Source organism: Lates calcarifer, unplaced genomic scaffold (assembly GCF_001640805.2).
Source record: "Lates calcarifer isolate ASB-BC8 unplaced genomic scaffold, TLL_Latcal_v3 _unitig_2097_quiver_2647, whole genome shotgun sequence".
NCBI lineage: Eukaryota > Metazoa > Chordata > Actinopteri > Centropomidae > Lates > Lates calcarifer.
Genome location: NW_026115979.1, coordinates 1 through 10,518, shown reverse-complemented (window position 1 = coordinate 10,518; position 10,518 = coordinate 1). Strand labels below are relative to the sequence as shown.

At 42.8% G+C, this 10,518-nt stretch overlaps 1 long non-coding RNA gene across 5 annotated transcripts; it reads left to right on the top strand.

Annotated features, from left to right (window-relative positions):
- Nucleotides 1–402: 402 nt before the first annotated feature.
- On the top strand, nucleotides 403–7,178 carry LOC127139708 (uncharacterized). Of its 5 annotated transcripts, none has more exons than XR_007810047.1 (4): nucleotides 403–818; nucleotides 3,866–4,294; nucleotides 4,853–5,162; nucleotides 5,310–5,734. It is a non-coding gene; the product is annotated as an uncharacterized LOC127139708 (long non-coding RNA). The 5 variants fall into 5 exon arrangements; XR_007810045.1 differs by lacking the exons at nucleotides 403–818; nucleotides 3,866–4,294 and adding exons at nucleotides 1,848–2,262; nucleotides 2,410–2,850; XR_007810046.1 differs by lacking the exon at nucleotides 403–818 and adding an exon at nucleotides 1,851–2,262.
- Nucleotides 7,179–10,518: the final 3,340 nt, after the last annotated feature.

Below are 10,518 nucleotides of genomic sequence, written 5' to 3'. Positions count from 1 at the left end.
TATTAAATCTGAGAAAGTACTAACTGTAATCGCTCAGAGCTCAAGGTGACGTTTTCAGATGTCTCGCTTTGCTTAATTAACAGTATTTACTATTTATCATATGACAAAGAAAACTTAAATTCTCGCCTCTCAAGCCTCTGTCTTGAAGCAAATATTTAGCATTCTAGGTTTTAAAAAAATCTGCGTCAGAATAGTTGTCAATGTTTTTGTCTGTGGACAGAGTGACTGTAGCTCTCCTCACCTTCTCACCAACCTATATCAAACACATCAGAACCAACAAACGCTAAACGTTCTGTCTTGGATTGTTATTGTTCAGGATCAGTCAAAATGGGATTGAAAAATATCTTAACTTCAGTTTGATTGGACATGATGAGAAATTCTTAATCATGTGTATGTGCGAGACACACTAGACTACACCGTACTGTTTTCATGGTTAAACTGTTGGTGAGGAATAGGTAGTAGTGTATTGATCATTTTCCTTTGCATGTTTCTCTTTGGTTTCCTCCAGGTGTCACCACTTCATCCACGACATCGTCCTCAAAGACTGAGACGTTGTGATCGCATTGTCCATGATCGCAGAGACCTTGTCAAAGATGAGAGAGACGTTGTCCATGATCGGAGACATTGTCCATGACTCGTGGTGACTCGGTCCCCGATAAGTCGGCATCCCCGGCGTTCATTGAGGCATTGTCGATGATCACAGAGACACCGTCTAGGATCTCAGAGACATCGTCCACGATCACTAAGACATTGCCCACGATCGCAGAGAGTCTTTGAACAATGAGGAAGTTCTTTGAGACCAGGACAGAGGCCTCCAGGTAATTCACAAACAGTTTTACATCAACTGTCCAACACAGAGCACTGACATTAAAGTGTTTCTGTTCAGTATTCAGTATATCAGTAAAGTGTAATCATAAAAGTAAATGATGATTTTCCTTTGCATGTTTCTCTTTGATTTCCTCCAGGTGTCACCACTTCGTCCACGACATCGTCCACGACATCGTCCACCATCGCAGAGACATGGTCCACGATCAGAGAGACATTGTTGAGGATGAGGGAGACATCGTCCACGATCAGAGACATTGTCCACGATCGCAGAGACCTTGTCAAAGACGAGAGAGGCGTTGTCCATGATCAGAGACATTGTCCCATGCTTCGCAGAGCTCTGCGCAAGAATCGGTAGAGACACTGTGGTTCCTCGATTCGACGGCATGACCGCGATCAGGAGACATTGTTAATGATCAGAGAGACACCGTCTATGATCTCAGAGACATCGTCCACGATCACAAAGACATCGTCAATGATCACAGAGACTTTGTCCATAATCTCAGAGACATTGTCCGTGATCACAGAGACGTAGTCCGCGATCACAGAGAGACATCGTCCAAAACTTGGTATGTAATTAATTTAGTACCGAATATAATAAGAACTGGTTAATGGTGTCTATTAAATCTGAGAAAGTACTAACTGTAATCGCTCAGAGCTCAAGGTGACGTTATCAGATGTCTCGCTTTGCTTAATTAACAGTATTTACTATTTATCATATGACAAAGAAAACTTAAATTCTCGCCTCTCAAGCCTCTGTCTTGAAGCAAATATTTAGCATTCTAGGTTTTAAAAAAATCTGCGTCAGAATAGTTGTCAATGTTTTTGTCTGTGGACAGAGTGACTGTAGCTCTCCTCACCTTCTCACCAACCTATATCAAACACATCAGAACCAACAAACGCTAAACGTTCTGTCTTGGATTGTTATTGTTCAGGATCAGTCAAAATGGGATTGAAAAATATCTTAACTTCAGTTTGATTGGACATGATGAGAAATTCTTAATCATGTGTATGTGCGAGACACACTAGACTACACCGTACTGTTTTCATGGTTAAACTGTTGGTGAGGAATAGGTAGTAGTGTATTGATCATTTTCCTTTGCATGTTTCTCTTTGGTTTCCTCCAGGTGTCACCACTTCATCCACGACATCGTCCTCAAAGACTGAGACGTTGTGATCGCATTGTCCATGATCGCAGAGACCTTGTCAAAGATGAGAGAGACGTTGTCCATGATCGGAGACATTGTCCATGACTCGTGGTGACTCGGTCCCCGATAAGTCGGCATCCCCGGCGTTCATTGAGGCATTGTCGATGATCACAGAGACACCGTCTAGGATCTCAGAGACATCGTCCACGATCACTAAGACATTGCCCACGATCGCAGAGAGTCTTTGAACAATGAGGAAGTTCTTTGAGACCAGGACAGAGGCCTCCAGGTAATTCACAAACAGTTTTACATCAACTGTCCAACACAGAGCACTGACATTAAAGTGTTTCTGTTCAGTATTCAGTATATCAGAAAAGTGTAATCATAAAAGTAAATGATGATTTTCCTTTGCATGTTTCTCTTTGATTTCCTCCAGGTGTCACCACTTCGTCCACGACATCGTCCACGACATCGTCCACGACATCGTCCACCATCGCAGAGACATGGTCCACGATCAGAGAGACATTGTTGAGGATGAGGGAGACATCGTCCACGATCAGAGACATTGTCCACGATCGCAGAGACCTTGTCAAAGACGAGAGAGGCGTTGTCCATGATCAGAGACATTGTCCCATGCTTCGCAGAGCTCTGCGCAAGAATCGGTAGAGACACTGTGGTTCCTCGATTCGACGGCATGACCGCGATCAGGAGACATTGTTAATGATCAGAGAGACACCGTCTATGATCTCAGAGACATCGTCCACGATCACAAAGACATCGTCAATGATCACAGAGACTTTGTCCATAATCTCAGAGACATTGTCCGTGATCACAGAGACGTAGTCCGCGATCACAGAGAGACATCGTCCAAAACTTGGTATGTAATTAATTTAGTACCGAATATAATAAGAACTGGTTAATGGTGTCTATTAAATCTGAGAAAGTACTAACTGTAATCGCTCAGAGCTCAAGGTGACGTTATCAGATGTCTCGCTTTGCTTAATTAACAGTATTTACTATTTATCATATGACAAAGAAAACTTAAATTCTCGCCTCTCAAGCCTCTGTCTTGAAGCAAATATTTAGCATTCTAGGTTTTAAAAAAATCTGCGTCAGAATAGTTGTCAATGTTTTTGTCTGTGGACAGAGTGACTGTAGCTCTCCTCACCTTCTCACCAACCTATATCAAACACATCAGAACCAACAAACGCTAAACGTTCTGTCTTGGATTGTTATTGTTCAGGATCAGTCAAAATGGGATTGAAAAATATCTTAACTTCAGTTTGATTGGACATGATGAGAAATTCTTAATCATGTGTATGTGCGAGACACACTAGACTACACCGTACTGTTTTCATGGTTAAACTGTTGGTGAGGAATAGGTAGTAGTGTATTGATCATTTTCCTTTGCATGTTTCTCTTTGGTTTCCTCCAGGTGTCACCACTTCATCCACGACATCGTCCTCAAAGACTGAGACGTTGTGATCGCATTGTCCATGATCGCAGAGACCTTGTCAAAGATGAGAGAGACGTTGTCCATGATCGGAGACATTGTCCATGACTCGTGGTGACTCGGTCCCCGATAAGTCGGCATCCCCGGCGTTCATTGAGGCATTGTCGATGATCACAGAGACACCGTCTAGGATCTCAGAGACATCGTCCACGATCACTAAGACATTGCCCACGATCGCAGAGAGTCTTTGAACAATGAGGAAGTTCTTTGAGACCAGGACAGAGGCCTCCAGGTAATTCACAAACAGTTTTACATCAACTGTCCAACACAGAGCACTGACATTAAAGTGTTTCTGTTCAGTATTCAGTATATCAGTAAAGTGTAATCATAAAAGTAAATGATGATTTTCCTTTGCATGTTTCTCTTTGATTTCCTCCAGGTGTCACCACTTCGTCCACGACATCGTCCACGACATCGTCCACCATCGCAGAGACATGGTCCACGATCAGAGAGACATTGTTGAGGATGAGGGAGACATCGTCCACGATCAGAGACATTGTCCACGATCGCAGAGACCTTGTCAAAGACGAGAGAGGCGTTGTCCATGATCAGAGACATTGTCCCATGCTTCGCAGAGCTCTGCGCAAGAATCGGTAGAGACACTGTGGTTCCTCGATTCGACGGCATGACCGCGATCAGGAGACATTGTTAATGATCAGAGAGACACCGTCTATGATCTCAGAGACATCGTCCACGATCACAAAGACATCGTCAATGATCACAGAGACTTTGTCCATAATCTCAGAGACATTGTCCGTGATCACAGAGACGTAGTCCGCGATCACAGAGAGACATCGTCCAAAACTTGGTATGTAATTAATTTAGTACCGAATATAATAAGAACTGGTTAATGGTGTCTATTAAATCTGAGAAAGTACTAACTGTAATCGCTCAGAGCTCAAGGTGACGTTATCAGATGTCTCGCTTTGCTTAATTAACAGTATTTACTATTTATCATATGACAAAGAAAACTTAAATTCTCGCCTCTCAAGCCTCTGTCTTGAAGCAAATATTTAGCATTCTAGGTTTTAAAAAAATCTGCGTCAGAATAGTTGTCAATGTTTTTGTCTGTGGACAGAGTGACTGTAGCTCTCCTCACCTTCTCACCAACCTATATCAAACACATCAGAACCAACAAACGCTAAACGTTCTGTCTTGGATTGTTATTGTTCAGGATCAGTCAAAATGGGATTGAAAAATATCTTAACTTCAGTTTGATTGGACATGATGAGAAATTCTTAATCATGTGTATGTGCGAGACACACTAGACTACACCGTACTGTTTTCATGGTTAAACTGTTGGTGAGGAATAGGTAGTAGTGTATTGATCATTTTCCTTTGCATGTTTCGCTTTGGTTTCCTCCAGGTGTCACCACTTCATCCACAACATCGTCCTCAAAGACTGAGACGTTGTGATCGCATTGTCCATGATCGCAGAGACCTTGTCAAAGATGAGAGAGACGTTGTCCATGATCGGAGACATTGTCCATGACTCGTGGTGACTCGGTCCCCGATAAGTCGGCATCCCCGGCGTTCATTGAGGCATTGTCGATGATCACAGAGACACCGTCTAGGATCTCAGAGACATCGTCCACGATCACTAAGACATTGCCCACGATCGCAGAGAGTCTTTGAACAATGAGGAAGTTCTTTGAGACCAGGACAGAGGCCTCCAGGTAATTCACAAACAGTTTTACATCAACTGTCCAACACAGAGCACTGACATTAAAGTGTTTCTGTTCAGTATTCAGTATATCAGTAAAGTGTAATCATAAAAGTAAATGATGATTTTCCTTTGCATGTTTCTCTTTGATTTCCTCCAGGTGTCACCACTTCGTCCACGACATCGTCCACGACATCGTCCACCATCGCAGAGACATGGTCCACGATCAGAGAGACATTGTTGAGGATGAGGGAGACATCGTCCACGATCAGAGACATTGTCCACGATCGCAGAGACCTTGTCAAAGACGAGAGAGGCGTTGTCCATGATCAGAGACATTGTCCCATGCTTCGCAGAGCTCTGCGCAAGAATCGGTAGAGACACTGTGGTTCCTCGATTCGACGGCATGACCGCGATCAGGAGACATTGTTAATGATCAGAGAGACACCGTCTATGATCTCAGAGACATCGTCCACGATCACAAAGACATCGTCAATGATCACAGAGACTTTGTCCATAATCTCAGAGACATTGTCCGTGATCACAGAGACGTAGTCCGCGATCACAGAGAGACATCGTCCAAAACTTGGTATGTAATTAATTTAGTACCGAATATAATAAGAACTGGTTAATGGTGTCTATTAAATCTGAGAAAGTACTAACTGTAATCGCTCAGAGCTCAAGGTGACGTTATCAGATGTCTCGCTTTGCTTAATTAACAGTATTTACTATTTATCATATGACAAAGAAAACTTAAATTCTCGCCTCTCAAGCCTCTGTCTTGAAGCAAATATTTAGCATTCTAGGTTTTAAAAAAATCTGCGTCAGAATAGTTGTCAATGTTTTTGTCTGTGGACAGAGTGACTGTAGCTCTCCTCACCTTCTCACCAACCTATATCAAACACATCAGAACCAACAAACGCTAAACGTTCTGTCTTGGATTGTTATTGTTCAGGATCAGTCAAAATGGGATTGAAAAATATCTTAACTTCAGTTTGATTGGACATGATGAGAAATTCTTAATCATGTGTATGTGCGAGACACACTAGACTACACCGTACTGTTTTCATGGTTAAACTGTTGGTGAGGAATAGGTAGTAGTGTATTGATCATTTTCCTTTGCATGTTTCTCTTTGGTTTCCTCCAGGTGTCACCACTTCATCCACGACATCGTCCTCAAAGACTGAGACGTTGTGATCGCATTGTCCATGATCGCAGAGACCTTGTCAAAGATGAGAGAGACGTTGTCCATGATCGGAGACATTGTCCATGACTCGTGGTGACTCGGTCCCCGATAAGTCGGCATCCCCGGCGTTCATTGAGGCATTGTCGATGATCACAGAGACACCGTCTAGGATCTCAGAGACATCGTCCACGATCACTAAGACATTGCCCACGATCGCAGAGAGTCTTTGAACAATGAGGAAGTTCTTTGAGACCAGGACAGAGGCCTCCAGGTAATTCACAAACAGTTTTACATCAACTGTCCAACACAGAGCACTGACATTAAAGTGTTTCTGTTCAGTATTCAGTATATCAGTAAAGTGTAATCATAAAAGTAAATGATGATTTTCCTTTGCATGTTTCTCTTTGATTTCCTCCAGGTGTCACCACTTCGTCCACGACATCGTCCACGACATCGTCCACCATCGCAGAGACATGGTCCACGATCAGAGAGACATTGTTGAGGATGAGGGAGACATCGTCCACGATCAGAGACATTGTCCACGATCGCAGAGACCTTGTCAAAGACGAGAGAGGCGTTGTCCATGATCAGAGACATTGTCCCATGCTTCGCAGAGCTCTGCGCAAGAATCGGTAGAGACACTGTGGTTCCTCGATTCGACGGCATGACCGCGATCAGGAGACATTGTTAATGATCAGAGAGACACCGTCTATGATCTCAGAGACATCGTCCACGATCACAAAGACATCGTCAATGATCACAGAGACTTTGTCCATAATCTCAGAGACATTGTCCGTGATCACAGAGACGTAGTCCGCGATCACAGAGAGACATCGTCCAAAACTTGGTATGTAATTAATTTAGTACCGAATATAATAAGAACTGGTTAATGGTGTCTATTAAATCTGAGAAAGTACTAACTGTAATCGCTCAGAGCTCAAGGTGACGTTATCAGATGTCTCGCTTTGCTTAATTAACAGTATTTACTATTTATCATATGACAAAGAAAACTTAAATTCTCGCCTCTCAAGCCTCTGTCTTGAAGCAAATATTTAGCATTCTAGGTTTTAAAAAAATCTGCGTCAGAATAGTTGTCAATGTTTTTGTCTGTGGACAGAGTGACTGTAGCTCTCCTCACCTTCTCACCAACCTATATCAAACACATCAGAACCAACAAACGCTAAACGTTCTGTCTTGGATTGTTATTGTTCAGGATCAGTCAAAATGGGATTGAAAAATATCTTAACTTCAGTTTGATTGGACATGATGAGAAATTCTTAATCATGTGTATGTGCGAGACACACTAGACTACACCGTACTGTTTTCATGGTTAAACTGTTGGTGAGGAATAGGTAGTAGTGTATTGATCATTTTCCTTTGCATGTTTCTCTTTGGTTTCCTCCAGGTGTCACCACTTCATCCACGACATCGTCCTCAAAGACTGAGACGTTGTGATCGCATTGTCCATGATCGCAGAGACCTTGTCAAAGATGAGAGAGACGTTGTCCATGATCGGAGACATTGTCCATGACTCGTGGTGACTCGGTCCCCGATAAGTCGGCATCCCCGGCGTTCATTGAGGCATTGTCGATGATCACAGAGACACCGTCTAGGATCTCAGAGACATCGTCCACGATCACTAAGACATTGCCCACGATCGCAGAGAGTCTTTGAACAATGAGGAAGTTCTTTGAGACCAGGACAGAGGCCTCCAGGTAATTCACAAACAGTTTTACATCAACTGTCCAACACAGAGCACTGACATTAAAGTGTTTCTGTTCAGTATTCAGTATATCAGTAAAGTGTAATCATAAAAGTAAATGATGATTTTCCTTTGCATGTTTCTCTTTGATTTCCTCCAGGTGTCACCACTTCGTCCACGACATCGTCCACCATCGCAGAGACATGGTCCACGATCAGAGAGACATTGTTGAGGATGAGGGAGACATCGTCCACGATCAGAGACATTGTCCACGATCGCAGAGACCTTGTCAAAGACGAGAGAGGCGTTGTCCATGATCAGAGACATTGTCCCATGCTTCGCAGAGCTCTGCGCAAGAATCGGTAGAGACACTGTGGTTCCTCGATTCGACGGCATGACCGCGATCAGGGAGACATTGTTAATGATCAGAGAGACACCGTCTATGATCTCAGAGACATCGTCCACGATCACAAAGACATCGTCAATGATCACAGAGACTTTGTCCATAATCTCAGAGACATTGTCCGTGATCACAGAGACGTAGTCCGCGATCACAGAGAGACATCGTCCAAAACTTGGTATGTAATTAATTTAGTACCGAATATAATAAGAACTGGTTAATGGTGTCTATTAAATCTGAGAAAGTACTAACTGTAATCGCTCAGAGCTCAAGGTGACGTTATCAGATGTCTCGCTTTGCTTAATTAACAGTATTTACTATTTATCATATGACAAAGAAAACTTAAATTCTCGCCTCTCAAGCCTCTGTCTTGAAGCAAATATTTAGCATTCTAGGTTTTAAAAAATCTGCGTCAGAATAGTTGTCAATGTTTTTGTCTGTGGACAGAGTGACTGTAGCTCTCCTCACCTTCTCACCAACCTATATCAAACACATCAGAACCAACAAACGCTAAACGTTCTGTCTTGGATTGTTATTGTTCAGGATCAGTCAAAATGGGATTGAAAAATATCTTAACTTCAGTTTGATTGGACATGATGAGAAATTCTTAATCATGTGTATGTGCGAGACACACTAGACTACACCGTACTGTTTTCATGGTTAAACTGTTGGTGAGGAATAGGTAGTAGTGTATTGATCATTTTCCTTTGCATGTTTCGCTTTGGTTTCCTCCAGGTGTCACCACTTCATCCACGACATCGTCCTCAAAGACTGAGACGTTGTGATCGCATTGTCCATGATCGCAGAGACCTTGTCAAAGATGAGAGAGACGTTGTCCATGATCGGAGACATTGTCCATGACTCGTGGTGACTCGGTCCCCGATAAGTCGGCATCCCCGGCGTTCATTGAGGCATTGTCGATGATCACAGAGACACCGTCTAGGATCTCAGAGACATCGTCCACGATCACTAAGACATTGCCCACGATCGCAGAGAGTCTTTGAACAATGAGGAAGTTCTTTGAGACCAGGACAGAGGCCTCCAGGTAATTCACAAACAGTTTTACATCAACTGTCCAACACAGAGCACTGACATTAAAAGTGTTTCTGTTCAGTATTCAGTATATCAGAAAGTGTAATCATAAAAGTAAATGATGATTTTCCTTTGCATGTTTCTCTTTGATTTCCTCCAGGTGTCACCACTTCGTCCACGACATCGTCCACCATCGCAGAGACATGGTCCACGATCAGAGAGACATTGTTGAGGATGAGGGAGACATCGTCCACGATCAGAGACATTGTCCACGATCGCAGAGACCTTGTCAAAGACGAGAGAGGCGTTGTCCATGATCAGAGACATTGTCCCATGCTTCGCAGAGCTCTGCGCAAGAATCGGTAGAGACACTGTGGTTCCTCGATTCGACGGCATGACCGCGATCAGGAGACATTGTTAATGATCAGAGAGACACCGTCTATGATCTCAGAGACATCGTCCACGATCACAAAGACATCGTCAATGATCACAGAGACTTTGTCCATAATCTCAGAGACATTGTCCGTGATCACAGAGACGTAGTCCACGATCAGAGACATTGTTCATGATCGCAGAGACATGGTCCGGTATCAGAGAGATATTGTTGAGGATCAAGATCGTTGTCCATGATCAGAGACATTGTTAGTGATCACAGAGACACCGTCTATGATCTCAGAAACATCATCCAAATCTTGAAAAGTACTAACTGTAATTGCTTAGAGCTCAAGGTAATGTGTTCAGATATCTTTTTTTGTTTAACAGTATGCAGACAAAGTGACTGTAGCTCTCCTCACCTTCTCACCAACCTATATCAAATACATCAGAACCAACAAACGCCAAATATTCTATCTTGGATTGTTATTGTCTGGGGTCAGTCAAAATGGAATTGAAAAATATCTTTAGTTTGACTGGACATGACAAGAAATGAATTACGTGTAGGTGTAGGTGCACGACACTAGATTACACCATACTGTTTTCATAGTTAAACTGTTTATGATGAATAGGAAGTAATGTATTGACCATTTTTTTTGTATGTTTTGCTTCAGAAA